General features: G+C 41.3%; 1 protein-coding gene across 2 annotated transcripts in view; it reads left to right on the top strand.

The window, feature by feature from the left end:
• The window catches only part of VPS13B (vacuolar protein sorting 13 homolog B), a 595,475-nt gene that overhangs the window by 512,213 nt on the left and 66,089 nt on the right, over positions 1 to 17,173 (top strand). The gene's annotated exons all lie outside the window — the stretch shown is intronic.

Raw genomic sequence — 17,173 nt, forward strand, 5'->3', positions numbered from 1 at the left:
TCCTAGGAAGTACTCTCAAGAATAATGTGTTTCTCAAACTCTGGGTAATGAGGAAACTACTGTCTGCTTATGATTAAAGGAAAGTCATTAGATTAGTGAGCAAGTTTTCCCATCTGGTCTATAGAGCAGTTTCAGAGTATGGTAGAGCCTCAGGCTATGTTCTGCTGCTGCCACTGCTGCCACTGCTTGCTCATTCCCCGGACCCCCAGTAGCTAGATTCTGCCTTTTTCGTTTTTTAAAGATTTATTTATTTTTGTTGGAAAGCCAGATATACAGAGAGGAGAGACAGAGAAAGATCTTCCATCTGCTAGTTCACTCCCCAAGTGACGGCAACAGCCAGATCTGTGCTGATCCGAAGCCAGGAGTAAGGAACTTCTTCCGGGTCTCCCACGCGGGTGCAGGGTCCGAAGGCTTTAGGACATCCTTGACTGCTTTCCCAGGCTACAAGCAGGGAGCTGGATGGGAAGCAGGGCTGCTGGGATTAGAACCAGCACTGATACAGGCTTCCAGGCGTGCACGGCAAGGACTTTGGCCACTAGGCTACAATGCCAGGCCCAGATTCTGCCTTTTTACTTCATTTCTCAACATATTACCACACTATTAATTTCAAATTTACTAAAGTAGATAAGGCATAATATTTCTTATTTCATAGTTAAATATATTCAGATAAGTCTGGCAAAAACATTAAAACTTTAAATCTGTGTATCTTCTAAAAATGAAAGTTCCTACAGAACTTTCTCACAGGAAAAGATACTGTACTTACATTTTTAGGGTGAATCACATGCCCTTATTTTCAAATTCTTCACTTAAGAAATGTCCTTATTAGAGAGCGGCTTAAGTTGTTTGCCCTTGTGATGTAGTTAAAGGATGGCTTGTTTCAAAAATTGCTCCTTTGGGTGGTTTGTTTGGGAACTGATTGCAGAAGTGAGAGCTTGCAGATACATCGGCAGAAACAACCACACACTTAATCTCAACCATGCTGAGGTAGCACATGTTGTGTAAGACTTACAGATCTTCTGAAGGTATCCATGGCCGTTGCATTCCCAGCAGGGAACTGTTGGTGCAGAGCACACGCCTCTGAGAAGCTATGCTTGAAGTCCCTTCACTCCAGTATATAAGCTGTAGGCATCAGCCACCAGGAGGCCAAGACGAGAAGCTTAATGGTCTTCATAGTCCTGTAGTCCTGGGCAGATAATTGCATGGCTAGCATAGGCCCCCCCCGTCACTCTCAGAATGCCTTAGGCACTAAAGCCACGCTTGGAAGGATGATCATTTCAACAAGTGGCTCAGGGGCTGGCAGTGGCCTGGCAGTTATGCTAGTTAAGACATTTATATCCGGGCCCAGGGCGTGGCCTAGCGGCTAAAGTCCTTGCCTTGAACGTGCCAGGATCCCATATGGGCGCTGGTTCTAATCCCGGCAGCTCCACTTCCCATCCAGCTCCCTGCTTGTGGCCTGGGAAAACAGTTGAGGATGGCCCAAAGCCTTGGGACCCTGCTCCCGTGTGGGAGACCTGGAAGAAGTTCCTGGATCCTGGCTTCAGATTGGCATAGGATCGGCCATTGACTTCACTTGGGGAGTAAATCATCGGACAGAAGATCTTTCTCACTATCTCTCCTCTTCTCTGTATATCTGCCTTTCCAATGAAAATAAATAAATCTTGAGGGAAAAAAAAGACATTTATATCCATTGGGAGGTGGGGGGCCTATGGTACAGCAAGTTAGGATACTGCATGGAATACTCACATCCCATGTATGAGTACCAGTTAAAGTCCTCGATACTCTGCTTCTGAACGAGCACCCTGATAATGCTTGCTAAGAGCCACCAGAAGATTGGTCAAGTTCTTGGCTACTGCCACCCATGTGGAAGGCCTATGGGGCTCCTGGATATTGACTACTGCCCGGCCTACTCCTGCCTATTCATGACATTTGGGAAGTGGACAAAGCAAATACATCTGTCTCCTCTTTCTCTTCCTCCCTTTCTTCTCTCTCTTTTCGCTCTCCCTACGCTGTTCTTTCGAGAGTTTGAAAATAAACATATAAAATTTTAAAGATTTATTTTATTTTTGTTAAAAAGTCAGATATACAGAGAGGAGGAGAGATGGAAAGGAATGGGTCTCCCACGCAGGTGCAGGATCTCAAGGCTTTGGGCTGTCCTCAGCTACTTTCCCAGGCCACAAGCAGAGAGCTGGATGGGAAGTGGGGTTGCTGGGATTAGAACCGGTGCCCATATGGGATCCCGGTGCATGCAAGGTGAGGACATTAGACACTAGGCTGTCATACCGGAACCTAAAAAGAAATAATTTTTAAAGGAAACATTAAGGAAACAAAAGCCCCCCCCCCCCCCCCCCCCCCCCCGCCAATGCCCCGCCAACATTGGAGTGCCTGGGTTTAGTATCTGGCTCTGGGCACTGATCCCAGTGTTGCTGCTAATCCAGACCTAGAAGGTAGAGGTGAAAGCTCAAATGCCTGGGTTTCTGCCACCCAAGTGACATACCTGATTGAATTCTCAGCCACTGTGGGCAATTGAATGAACTGGCAAATGCCAAGTGCTTTCTCTATCTGCTTGTCTGTTCCTTAATTCCTAAGATCTGCCCCCCAACCCCAAATAAAAATTTAAAGTATTAAAAAACAATCCCAAATGGCTGGCTCAGGAACCTCCATGCTGTGGACATGGAGTTTCTGAATGGAGAAGAGGACAGCAAGAAGGGATGGATGGCTGCTGTCAGCACTGCACCCACCCTTGGTACACTCTGCTGCATTTTTCAATCCAGTACTGTTTTTATTTTTAGAGCAGTCATATGTAGTCTTCATGCTTGCATGTGTATTGTGTAGATAAGAAAGCAAACACAAGCATCAGGCAGTGGTAGAATTGGGATTGAATCCTTTGTGTTTTTATTCTCAGTATAGTGTTATTTCTGAAACACTGTCTCATTCCCCTCACTTTTGGCAGCATGATTTATCTGTTTAGAATAGCCAAGCTGTGAGGTGTTAAAAGAAGAACTGAGAAATCACTGGTATAATAGGCCCAATCAGAGTTAAGCCAGACTGCTATGAGATTCTTAGTCCAAGTATGAACCTCTGTGAAGTCTTAACTCTATTATCCCAAACAATAGGAACTTTTCATGACAAACCGAAAACACAAGTGTTAGCCGTGTCTGTCTCTCTCTTAATATATAACTGCAATCCCTGGAGGCAAATTTTAAGACGAGATGTTATTATTTTCATCTTCTTTTGGGTTAAAACAACGTTGTGGGAATCTGTGTCTCCTTCCTGCATCTATGCATGCTGAAGTAAGTGTGTTCTAGGACCTTCTGAAGCCAGAGACCCTAATAGGCCCAGAGGGTCTTTATGGAATTCCTTACATCCACAGTTGCGAATGCTGCTGTGTTCTAATGAGAGGTTACAGCTGAGGATCAGAAAAGCTTGCCACAAAGCCTTAGGCTGCACCTGGAGCTGGTCAGAGATGCTCAAATGATCAAAATGTTCCTTTTTGCCAGACTCCAAGTCATATCCTGCATTGCCCAGCATGCTTGGTTTTAGGAACATTTGTGTCTGCATGTTTATGCTACCTTGGGTGTTAGTCAATTCACAGTCTCCGGGAGAATTTCTAAAGTTCACAGAACTTCACTCCACTAAACAATGTGGCTTATATTGCAGAGATCAAGAGAGTGGCAAATGACACCTGGAAAGGTTTCAAAGAGGTCAGGACATCTTAGAACCACACAGGAGGTTGCTAACAACAGTAAGTCCCAGTAGGATGGGAAGGACACAACCGGTTCCAGAAACCCAAAACTGAGAAACCTTTGAGAAAACTATCCTTATAGTTTCTAACACGGGCTCTGAGGCAGAATCACTTAAAATTCTGGACATCTCACAACAATTTCTTGCCTAAACAAACAAAGGAAGAACAAAACCATTTCCTAGGGAATAAATGAACACATTCAGCTGCGCAGTCATAAATACCACCACAAAGATCCCTTGGAGATCCCACAGCAGCGCACTTCAGGGTGGAGAACGCTAACGTGCAAGATGCGGGCTGTAAAGAAACTTCCCGTTAGGCAGAACTCATCCCCGCAACTGGCAGTGTGGGCTCCGGGAGCCTTCCCCTGAAACAGTGACACTTGCACCGACAAGACTTGTGTGTAATCTGTTCAAGGAATTTTCATTTTCTGGTTAATAGCACTGTTGATTAAGTAAATGGATTAGGAGTACCTCTGCCTTATTGGTGAAGATTCTCCCTTGCTTTTTACCACCAAGCATGCATAATTTGTGAATTATGCACATTTTTGAGAAGTTTAGAATTTTAATTACTGATGACTTATTTAGTAATCAAATCATCAAACAGAGTGGAAATGTTACAGAGTGGAAACAGATTATAGAAAATAATGAAATCTGTGTATTTGAAGTATAAAATACAAGATTAATGAGCAGCAGAGTGACTGTCTTAGGAAAACTCAATAAGGAGACCTAATGACAAAGTCTTCCATTACTGTAAGACAGAAGTGGACGAGCACTGCCTAAAAAGGGAGAATTACAGAGTAGCTCCTTTAAAATTTCATGATCATAGCTACTCAATTCTGCAAATGTAACATGATCATGAATGACTTTGATTATATCCCCCCAAATTTATATACATGACCAATAAAATTTGCATTTCATGTCATTTTTCCAGCCAGTAAGTGTTACTTTAATTTTTCCAACCATTTTAAAATGTAAAATTGTTATCACAGGTGATTCAAATATGAGTAGGGTGCCACATTCATTACATAAGCCCAAGTTGCTAACCTTTGCTTTAAGATTGCTCACTGAAGAACATTCCATAGACCAAAAGTTCGAGTTTTATATTTAAAGAATCATTTATTTATCTGAAAATCAGCTATAAAGAGAGGAGAAAGATTTTCAGCTGCTGGTTTTCTTTCCCAGATGGCTCCTAAATGAGTGGGGCTGAGCCAGGCTGAAGCCAGGAACCAGGAGCTTTATTTGGCTCTCCCAGGTGGAAGCAGGGGCCCAACGCTGTGGGCCCACTTCTTTTCCTAGGCCATTAGCAGGAGCTGGCACAGAAGAGGAGCAGCTAGAACTCAAACTGGTGCTTATGGAATACTGGCATCAGTATTGCATCAGAGCGGCTATTTAACCCAGAATACCATAATGCCAACCCCAAAGTTTGAGTTTTTTTTAGTTTCAAACAAAGTTGTTTTCACTTTGATTTGAATGGTATTCCTATCATTCAAAAGCTTTTTAAGCAATTTCAAAGTTGAAAAATGACAGATAATAATTTACACCTAATTTTTAAAAAATTTTTTCTTGTTATGTTCCATGATACAGTTTTGTGGGTATTGGGATTCCCCTTTCCTCTCCCCTTCCTCCCTCCCCGTTTTACCTCCCCATTTTCCCTTCCTACCATTTCCCCTTAAATTATTGCAGTAGTATAGTCCTTTAGTAACAGTTTTAACATTCTGCCATTTAAGTGCATTATGGCATTGTAGATATAGACAAAGATTAAAAAACAAACCAACCTAATATCATGTTACCATAGTATATTTAACAGTTTCACTGAGGGTCTTTGTTTTATCCAGGAGTAGAGATACCTACTACAACATATCTTTACTTCCCATTGTTTACTTGTTTCCATTGTTCATAAACCTGATTCTTAATGTAACGAACCTGTTCTCACGAAACAACAGTAGAATTGTTGTAGTTATTCTGGGCCTAAATACTTTAAGAGGACACAGTTCTTCAGTTTCCTTTTGGGCTGTAAAAATATTCTAAAGTAAGATCTGATCATTTTTCCATTCATCTGAAGAGAAAGAATGGGTTTTGGGTATTTGTCTGTTTTAACAGTATTTCTAGCCAGTTGTCAATTTCATTAATTGACTATAATTTGCATTTCATTGCCTCTCTTCCTGAATCCATGTGTATATTCCAGGTGTACTTGCTATCTAAAGAAAGAGCACAGTTTTTATTGCCATAGTCACAATTTTAAAACTGAAAAAGCACACAAGGAACAAATAGTCCATTTTGGGAGAATTGATACAATTTATCTAATGTCCCCCTGTGTCTGAATACATAGTAAAGTTTGTCACACTGAAGTTGCAAATGGGTGTCTTTTGCTTTCTAGAAAGCAATTGGTGAGATGCTTTGGAGCTATTAAGATGATCTTGTCCCATTACTCGATGTATCTAATGATACACACCCTCAGGAAAGAATGTAAAATAAGCCTAAAGGTTTAAAGAACAAGAAAACGTCTACTTACAGAAGCAAAAACATTAACACCAAAATGTTCACTTTTAAAGAAATAAATAAGATCTAGCATATCTGTAAAATTATCTATTATGGAACCTTTAAAAATTTCACATAGAAAAGAAAGTTCTTCCTTGTTAAGTCATAAAATGAGAATATAAAATTCTGTATGTATCACATGATCTTAAGAAGAACAAATGTGAAGGGGATATATCAGATTTCAAATGTCAGTGCTTGCTGTTAAGTGATAGGTTGAAGTAATATTTTTCTATTTATTGCGCTTTTACTTTTCTACTGCTTTACTGCTTAATGAGGGACATAGATTTTTCTTTCAAAGTTTATTTTATTTATTTTAAGACAGAATTACAGAGTAGGGGAGACAGAGAAAGAGAGCTCTCCCACCCACTGGTTCACTCCCCGAATGCCCACAACAAAAGGCTGGGCCAGTCCAAAGCCTGGAGCTTCATCCATGTCTCTTCAGTGGGTGGAGGGATCCCAGCATTTGGGCCATTTTCCGCTGCTGTCCCAGGCACAATAGCAGGATCAGAAGGAGGGAACCACCGCTGCCTACACGTGATGCTGGCATTGCAGTCAGTGGCTTAACGTGCACACTACACCACAACACAGGCACAGATTTTCGTATCAGAGAAAATCTTAAGTAATTTTTTTAAAATACGCAAAAAAAAAAACTTTAAAAATTCTTAGTCTGAAAGACAAGAGTCTCCCAACACTCATGCCACACACACCACCCAACTCGCATCATTCTGCTTGTTAAGTTTAGGTGGCTGAAAACTCAATGTATCTACTCTTCCTTCATTGTGCAGCTAGGCCTCACTCTCCTCCGAGGTTCAGGTGCCATGACACCTTCCTGGAGACCATGTATGCCGCTGCCCCTCCTCCAGCCCTGTCCCCACTGGAGCTTAAGTTAGGCCCTGCCCTGAGTACCACTCCCACCCTAGGAAAGGTATGAATCTGTTAATACCCAGTGACTACCTCAGACTCTGCACAGGCCTTCCCATCTGCCATTATCTGTCTTAATCTGCTTCCCTTATCTTCTTCCCTCCCCTTCACTTTTTGACCAATACCTGTACAGTTGTTAGGATCTCTTATGTGTAATTATGTGCATTCTTCTGAGGCAAGCACACCCTATGGAGGGAGCCAGATAAGTAAACAAATTGCTCTAGATGTGATCAGTGTGTCTGAGGGTATCGCTGTAGTAGATGAGGACGGGGAGAAATGATGGATGACTAATTACAGCACTGCTCTTAGAAAACCTGAGAATCGAGAAGTAAAATTGGTTGCATCTGGATATGGACAGAGTCTTATTGGGAACCCAAGGAAAGAAAAGGTTTCCAAAATCCAACACAAGGGTGGGAATCTGGCAAGGCTCCCTGGCAGGTAGAATATTTATATTCAATTTTAATGCTCAAATAAGAGTTAACTAGGCCAATCAAGAGAGGGCAGAGGCAGTATTACAGATAAAGAGACCAGCATGTGTGAAAGCCACAGAGGTACCAAACAGCACGCCCCAGTAGGGGGACATTATCAATCTAGAAGGCACGTGTGGGTACTGGCATTTGGCCTTGCAATTCAGACACCAGTTCGAATGTGCTTTTGCTTCCTTTCCTCCCTCCAGTTCTTCTCCCCTCCCTTCTGTATGCCCTTTTCTGTGTGTCTCTCAAGTTGGAAAAAAAAAGTTTGGTCTAGAACACATGCGTGGATCTACAAGAAGGGAAAATTAGGTGAAGGATGTGAGGGCTCCTGTACTGCCGTACTGAGCCGTTTCCATGATGTCTGTAGGCTGTGATAACACAGCAGTACAACAATCTATGTACCCAGGGAGGTCAGCTCCCTCACAGTGGGCAGGTTGGAAGGGTAAGTAGTGGAGGCAGGCGCTGTGGATCCAGAGAGACACAGCAAACTCAGCTCGTGGGACAATGGATTGAAAAGATAACCTTATTCTGGTATGACTGTTTTTCAGATTCCTGTGTAATTTACTCGTACTAGACATTTTCCATGGACTTTTTGAAGACCTCACATAATCATCAGTTTCAAAACATTTTTGTGACAAAATAAATTGTATTTTCATTCCATTTTCCACAAACCTTTTAAAGTACCCCATGAAGAAAACATCTTGCCTCGGCCCAGGAAACTCAGGTTTTCTCTGGTATAACTGAGGCGTAGAAGCTGTACACCATGATGAACTATTGCATGCTAATACACTGGTTTTAAGGGTCATCATGGTAGGGAAGCCTCAGGTAGGCCAGTTTTCATGGCATAAATATACCCACCATGGCTAACTTCTTTTAAAGATTTAGGTTATTTTTATTGGAAAGGAAGATTTACAGAGAGAAGGGGAGAGAGAGAGAGATCTTCCATCCACTGGTTCACTCCCCAAGTGGCCACCATGGCTGGAGCTGAGCTGATCTGAAACTGGGAGGCAGGAACTCCTTCCAGGTCTCCCAAGTGGGTGCCGGTTCCCAAGGTTTTGGGCCATTTCCCACTACTTTCCCAGGCCACAAGTAGGAAGCTGGAAGGGAAGTGGAGCAGCCGGAACATGAACCAGGGTCCATATGGGATCTCAGCACATGCAAGGCAAGGAATTTAGTCATGAAGCTACAGCGTCAGGCCTCATCATACCTAACTTTAAGCTGTCTGACCAACCTGCTCACAAAATCACTGGGTGCTTCATGATTGGCTCTGTTGAACAAGTGTGAGCCTGCTGCAGGATGTCACTATTTAGAAGGTCATGTTCTGAAAAGCCTACCTGGTACTTCAATTGAAAGAGTAGAAATGAAAGAATAGAAGTACAAAGTATGTAAATATTTTAATAGAAATGTGAAATATATTAAAAAAAAATAGGGAGAAACTGATCTTCCTCTGCAGAACAACTATAAATTCTGAACAGAATTAAAAAAAAAAATAAAAACCTACCTGAGGGCTTCGGATACTTAAACAAGTAGCAGACCAACTTTGGAAGGAAGTCAGAACTATGAACAAGCCATCTGCAGAGTGAATGCCCATGCTATTTATTTATTTCCATGTGGCTTTCTCTTGAAGGCAGCTGCAGTCGTGGCAGTGTAGGGGTGGCCTATCATCTTTCTAGCCCATGGTACCAGGGGAGGAGGCCTAGGCAACCACGACTGCTCGCGAGTGAGGAGAAAGCCATAAAATGGGAATTTAATATGTTTAAATTTGGCCCAACTGTTTGGATGAATCACAGACTTGCACGGGACAAACTGAAAGCAGCTTGCACCCAGTGCTTAAAAACCTGAACGAATCCAAACTGCCACTTGGCCAGGTGTGAGAATTCTCCATGTGAGCCTAACCAAGTGGCCTCTTTGTTAAATGGAATATATCAGTGCTCTTTGAAGCAATCATAAGAGAAGTCAGTCTCAACAGCATAATGTTTACAACATCTGCCCTGGAACTCATAAGTGCTTGATAGATAAGAGAGAAAAAAGTGTTGTTCAATTTCAAGGAAAAGACAGCAAACAGCTGCCAAGCCCAGGATGTCAGCGTTACCAAGCGTGGACGTGAAAGCAGCCATGGCGAAGGAAGAAAAGATTGTGCAGATGTAGGTAATGTCCGGAAGAAACACAGACACCCCTGCCAACCTTGAGAGAGCAATTGGCCAGGTTACAGCTGCCTAGGAGGAGGGGGATGGGGCAGGGAACTGCGGAAATCCCTCAGAACCTGCAGCTGGCCCCCAGCACCAGATAGAAGAACTGAACATCCTCCTTCTCCAGGCACAAGAAAATACATTCTGATAACTTGAGCAGAGCTGGCTATAGTGACTTCTTCCTAAGTAGATTGCTATTCTTTCAGGATAAGAATGCAACTGTCTCACATGAGAATGTGAAAGGGAATCTTTTCAGCTGCTAAATTGCTTGCAATATGTTACTCAGCAACAGAAATACAATGTGACAAAAGGAAAAAGTCAGTAAGCTAAAATATATCAGTAGAAGGCATCCAATTCGAAAAAGGGCAAAAAAGTCAAAGTAAGTAGAACCTCAGCGATCATGGGAAAAGTTCAAAATGTCTAATATATGAGTAATTGCAATTCTAGAATGAGATAAAAAGGAGAATGAGAGCAACAAATAATTCCAGAAGTTTCCAAATTTTATGAAAGAATCTTAAGGACTCTGAAAGCTTCGAAAAACTAAACAGAATAAATTCAAAGAAATTCCTGCCAAGCACACATCATAATCTGTTTGAAAGATACTTGCTTGAGAGGTTAAAGTCCCCAGGATTCAGTTACTCATCATGAAAGAATCTGAGTTGACACTGAGATTTCAGTCTGAGGTGATAAGATGGTAGTGTTATGTTGGCCAAACCAGGGAACCAGGTAGTTGCACAAGTAGTTTTAGGAACAGAATGTGGAAAAGTGTGAGAATCCAGCAGTGATATGCTAAATCCCATTTTGGAAAGATTTCCGATTGCTTTGGGGAAGAGGAAAAATGACATAATAGAGGGGAAAGCACAAATTTGAAGGTGCCCATGTTCCAGCCCTAAGATTTGTGCTATGTAAGGTTGGAGCATTCTTTCATTTCTTGGAACTTCAGTTTCCTCTTGCAAAATTGAGAGGTCATTGTAATTACAACATGAAAAACAGTTATCAAGTACCTAGAAGCATTCATCTTTCTAGAACCGAAAGTTTCCTTTTCTGTGTTTTCTTTCTGGCTAGACATCCAAGTGGCCATGTAGAGTAGCCAATTTGGATAGAGAATACAGAGCCCAAAAGAGTCTGGCCTGCAGACTCACATTTCAACCTGGATAGTGCTGAGACTAAAAAAGAGTGCCCCAAAGCACAATGCTAAAAGGAGAAGGCTTCATTAGTTAACTGTTGTTCTACACAAGTGGATGGCAGTGGTGTAGGCCTGGCGTAACCGCCATAGACATTCCCCGGCATAAAAGGAGAGAATGAGAGACAGATAGGAATGGCTGTTACCTGGAATTCTGAAACAACCTGCAAGTCAGAAGTTTCTTAATACTCAGTGCTGCCCCTGCTTGGGAAAAATTACCTGTGGCATTTAGACTGTTGGCAGAGGCCTCTGGGTCATCTATTCTTTCCCATAACAAGTAGCTTTTTCTGCCTCATACATTTCTTGACTTCTGTAAAATTTTGTAGGTCGAAGGTCCTATTTATTTTGTACCATGTTTGCCTCTTTCAATCTAAGTTGACAGTGTTTCTTCCAGTATGATACGCTAAATGATTGTCTCGGTCTCTTGTTAATCTTCTTGAAGTTCGCTATATTCCACAAAATTGCACCTACATCTCTTCAAGATAAGCCCTTCTGCCCTTTAAAATTCTGTTGACTGTGCCAAGGATCATTGCCCTAAAGCATCTAAGAATCCCTTTTGAGTAGTTTTCAGAGATGACAGCTGAGGTTTAGTCTACAGCGTCAGCAAAGAAGCTTTGCTGGTGTGTCCTGAGTTTGGTTGTTGTCCGGATGCTATTTCTTTCCCTCTTAGTATCATTGGCCATCTGATAAAACTAAGAAATGTCAAAAATAGTAAATCTCAGCTGCTTTGTGTGTATCAGTCCTTCCTTAAGCTGGACACTGCCCAGATTGCAGTGTGTACAGCAAGTAGATGCCAGAAGGCACGTCAGGACTACCTAGAAATCTCCTTACCTGGATGACATAGTTTATTAGGCAAATTTTTGTTTTTGTTTTTAGTGCAAATGGTGTAAAGTGTTGGTACCACGTAGCAGTAATCCCTTTTTCACCCATTTCCAGTAAGAGTTTTCCTCACTGGTAGTCTCCTCTAAGGTGTCAGGTTTCTAGGATTCATCTCTGTGATACATTTTAAACATTTGTTAATACTCACCTGAATTCCTTCCAGTTTAATTTTTGTTCATTCCCTGTTCCAAAGCCCTTCTAACATTTTCAGTTATTGGAACAATGGCACCCTAATTACAAATACCAAAATCTGTTAGTTACCTATCACTATGTAGGAAATTGTCCCAATTGCTTAGGAAGGACTATATTATTGTAATAATATGGGGAGAATCAGTAGTGGGGGGAGGAGGAATTTGGGAGGAGGTAAGGGAAACCCCAGAGTCTATGGAATTATATCATAAAATAAAATAAAGTGTCCAAAAATGTGAGTTGCTAAGGCAAACCTTTACTTTCTCCAAGTGTTAGGAAGTTCAGGAGCAGTTTATCTGGGTGATTCTGGCTCAGCATCTCTAATGAGGTGGCAAGCGGGATATCAGCTAGAGCTGTAGTCTCCAGGAGGATCCATTTTCAAAGCAGTTCCATCATATGGCTCTGGGTAGGAAGCTGCAGCTTTGTGCTATGAGGTCTCTGAGTGGAGCTGACTGAGCATTCCCGTGATGTAGCAGCCAGCTTTCCCCAGATCAACTGAGCCAAATCAGACAAGGCAGAAACCACAGTGTCTCTTACCATTTGGCCCAAGAAGTCACTTACTGTCTTTTCTGTATATCCTAGTATTATAGAAGGGCAGATCTATTCAGAGTGGGTAGAACTATGCAAAAACACAGATACCAAGAATTTATGCATTAGGATAAGAAATGGGATGTGTTAAAGAGTGAATAAGAAGTACTAGGAAAAGCAAGACATGGCAGAGAACCAGAACGTGTGATGTTTTAAAGGTTTGCAAAGGAGAATACAGGGGGACAACACAATAGTTCATCTGGCTAATCCGGCTAATCCAGCTGCTCCACTTCCCATCCATCTCCTTGTTTGGGACCTCAGAAAGCAATGGAGGATATTCCAGAGCCTCTGGCCATGGTGGCCATTTAGATAGTGAACCAGCAGAGAGGAGATCTTTCTGTCCATGAATCTGCCTTTCTAATAACAAAAATCAATAAACCTAAAAAAAAAAATAGAAAGGTATTCTCAGAGGTCATGAAGGGATGGAATAAAACCTGACTGAAAAGGAAAGGACCATCATTTTGCAACTGGGACATGATCTATGACTGAATAACAGCACCTTCACTTTTATTAGATAGAAGAAGCCAGAGTATATAGTGGGCTGAGTCAAGAGTTATAAGTGAGAATGTGGAGAGGATGAACATAGGTTTTTTTTTTTAAATCTTAGTTGGATATTTGCTCCAGCCAGTTGCAATGTCAAGAAAAGGTTTTAAATGGAATAAATTTAAGTATGTTCATAGGAAAAAATACATAAATAGCAAATAAAAGATTCATGGCATAATAAAGGATGAAGGGGATGACATAAAAAGAGGGAAACGAGGACCTAGATAAAGGAGGAAGGATTGACTTTGGGTGGGAAGAGGTTCATACCAGATATCCACTACTGCTTAGTAAAGCACCCCAAAGCCCCGTGCTTTAGGACCTCTTACTAGTTCATGAATGTGTTGGTTATAGATAGAGGTGCAGTGCTTGGAAGCTTCTGTTGGCCTCATCAGGAGTTCCTCAGGAAGCTCACATCATAGGTCAGCTGAGGGTTGGGAGCTCCAGGATGGCCTCACCCACACATTTGTCAGCTAGCGGAACATTGACCAGGTACCACAGGTCCTCTTCACATGGCCTCCCCAGCAGGCTGGCCCAGGCCACTTCACAACAGTACAGACTTCAAGGCCTATTGATTTCACCAAAAATGTGCCAGCATCACTTATGCTGTGATGTATTGGCTAGAGCAAATTAAAACATTGTGTCAAGGAGCCAGTGCTTTGGCGCATTGGGCTAAGCCTTTACCTGTAGTGCTGGCACCTCATGTAGTGCTGGTTCAAGTCCCAGCTACTCTCCTTCCAATCCAGCTCACTGCTAATGGCCTGGGAAAGTAACAGAAGATGGCCCAAAACTTGGGGTCCTGCCACCCTTGAGAAAGACTCAGAAAAAGTTTCTGAATTCTAGTTTCCACTTCTCCCAGCCATGGTTGTTGGAGCATTTGGAGAATGACCCAGTGGATGGAAGATCTATCTCTATATATCTCTATCTGCCTGCAGCTTTGCTTTCCAAATAAGTGGGGGAAAAAAAGTCTAGGTCAGATCCAAAGAACTGGATTGTGCTCAGAGCTGCTGATCATAACTTGGGGTCATTTATAATTCCCACATTAGAATGAGACTAAGTGTGAATGCAAGAGACTCTGATGGATGTTTGCTAAGAGTGAAGCGAAGAAGTTGGAATCTTACAATAAAGTAACATTTCCGCCAGGCCTAATCTTGCATCTTGCTCTTACAGACATGTGAGTAATTGCTGGATGAATAAATATCAGGGTTTGTTAGAGCTTTCCTGACATTTCTCAAAAACAGATCTAAATCTTGATTGTTTTGGTATTTAAAATACAGGCAGTATTCTTTGGGATGCTTTTGTGGCTGCTGTACACACACACACGCATGTCCCAAGAAGAACCGACCTCAGTATGAATGCCTTAGTACACTGTTAACACTGTTGGACTCTTAGCTAAGAGTCCTGGCATTCTCCCCTGTGTTGTCCCCATGACCACTAATGAAAACTTACAACAGAACAGCAAGATGCTACAGAGGATTAACTGTACATATAGAATTAGTTCAAATGGAACTAACTTCAGTTCCACATACATGCTGAACTCTCCATACTTCTGTTGAACCTTTTGTCTTTAGCCAATGAAAATCCCTCTTTGTTATAAACTAAGAGTCCACTTGCATGTAAAAAAGACTTCATTGCAAATTAAACTTGCCCCATATTCACACCTCTCCTACTTGTGGAAATTGTTCCCCCCAAAATCTAGAGTCTTGCCCCTGTTATTCTTCAGGGCACACAGCTGCCTACAACTAGCATTTTATCTGGGAATGAGGGCTGGGATGCTGGTGCTCCCCAGTGGCACTAATAAAAGTCTTTTTATTGTTGCTGACATTAAGATGGCTGAAATCAATTGTGAGGTAAACACTCCTCAGTACCATCTGGCAAGGATTTTAATCCAAAATATTCTGTAAACACTGGCTACATCTGAGTACTCAGGAACTACTGTCCAGTCACCATCACCTTTGTTTTTACTTCAGTCTCAAGCAATAATCCAAACAGCAAAAAAGCAAGCTGTAAATTCAGTCCCTTTCCCGGTCTCTCTTAAAACGTTTTCAGTTTCATTGGGGATTCCAGGAAATTCGCGTTCTCCAAGGAGCACACAGTGCCTTCCGAAGTCACCAGTTGAAGGAAATGGGGCCAGGGCAGTTTGGATTGTTAAGTATGTAATGCATAGAGCATATTAGGAATTTCTTCATTATCTATCAGGATATACATCTATTCTACTTAAATGGGAGGTATGCATTTAGCATTGAGCTTTTTTTCCCCCCTGTCTATTTCAAAGTTTCCTTGTAAAACAAATTTGCAGTGTGACCTGTTTCAAAACTTTTAAAGTCTTTCACAAGAAATGGCAACTGTAGAATTGAGATAGGGCTTCTGGAATTTCCTGTGAACCTGCACGAAAAAGGATGATTTGGGATCGTTTCAGCAAAAAGGCACCCAGAGGAGTGACTGCCGGGGCTGCTAATGGTCTCTCTCTGTCCCTCCCCTGGCAATAAATTTTTCATATTGATATACAGCTTTGGAGAAAAATATACTGAAGATCCCTTAAAGCTTTTTATAAGACATTCAAAGCCTTTTCACAAGCCAGTGTTCTGCAAATATGGATTCTTTGCGTCTAAACATTAAGATCCTTTACTGAACTCATTTTACACATGAATTTGAAGGCAGGGAGCTTTGAGAACAGGAATGCAGCCGGACTGTTAAAGCATGGTATTTTGCCATTTCTAAGGAATGGGAAACACTGATAAAGAATGTTATAAAGATTTCAGCATATATAATGTGATTCTCTTTAATCATAGCCTGTTACCACAAGTCTGTGTGACAAAAGCCTTAGCTGAAGGACAATGGCATACCTCTGACTGTGGCACTTTTTAATTATTTCCATATTTTGAAATTATTTCCAGGAGATTGAAGAGCTTATTATTTAAAGGTCAGAATAATGCCCAAGACATCGCCAAGCCCAGTGAGCTGTCAGATGCATGGAATGTTGGATGACTTCATAGTTATGAAATTATTTCATTTCTCATGATAATTCCTAACTTGCCAAGTTAGTGAATTTTAAGAACTCTGAGAGCAGATTTTAAGATAAATTTGAAATAATCCATACTTTTTGAGTCAAGGACTTCCCCTTCAGGCATTAGTTCATATTTGACTTGCTTGACTTACACTTGGGGATAAAATGAGTTAGGACAAGGTCTTAGATACCACATTCCCTTACTGGGAAAGAAAACCAACTTGCACAACTTTGGCTGGCTCATGTTTCTTGTTATACAGGCACTAAGAAGCAGCGGTTGCCATGAAATACTTTATTTAACCTTTACAAAAATGTTTTCTTAGTATGGCAAGGCAGTTTTGCTAAATGAAAATAAATAACTGGAAAAAATGCAAAGTTTCTTTTATGCCCATATGTTGGCTTCTTTTTTCTAATTAGAAATTAGAGATAAAAATTCTAGTTGCCTACATTGCTGTAATGACTAAAACTAAATTTAAAAAATCATATAAAACCACTTGATCTTTTCTTATAACACCATTCACATGTCTTTATTTTAAATTACATTTTGCTGAATGTGAATGATGCCTGCTACATTTGATAACAATTTAAAAGAAAGTTTTTATTCAACCTTGGAGGAAATTTCTCTAATGTTTATATTTGTTTTTAGTTGAAATTGATCTTCAAACAAACAAGCAAAATTTGACAACTGGATTCACTGAGTGTTTATCCAAGTATGAATGACTCTCAGATGGCCCTTCCACATTTCTTATCACACTGACATACACTTCTTAGCTCAACTAAATTATTCCATTTTGTTTCCATTCAATATACATTAAATTTTTGTGAAGAATTGGGTCCAGCCAAGCATATGGTGACCCCCCCCCCCCGCATTAGCATTCTTTTTAAAAGAATGTGTCTATAATGCACCAAAATCTGTGACTGCTAG

The sequence above is a fragment of the Ochotona curzoniae genome, unplaced genomic scaffold, assembly GCF_017591425.1.
Source record: "Ochotona curzoniae isolate NIBS_2020 unplaced genomic scaffold, NIBS_Ocur_1.0 contig_2318, whole genome shotgun sequence".
Taxonomy (NCBI): domain Eukaryota; kingdom Metazoa; phylum Chordata; class Mammalia; order Lagomorpha; family Ochotonidae; genus Ochotona; species Ochotona curzoniae.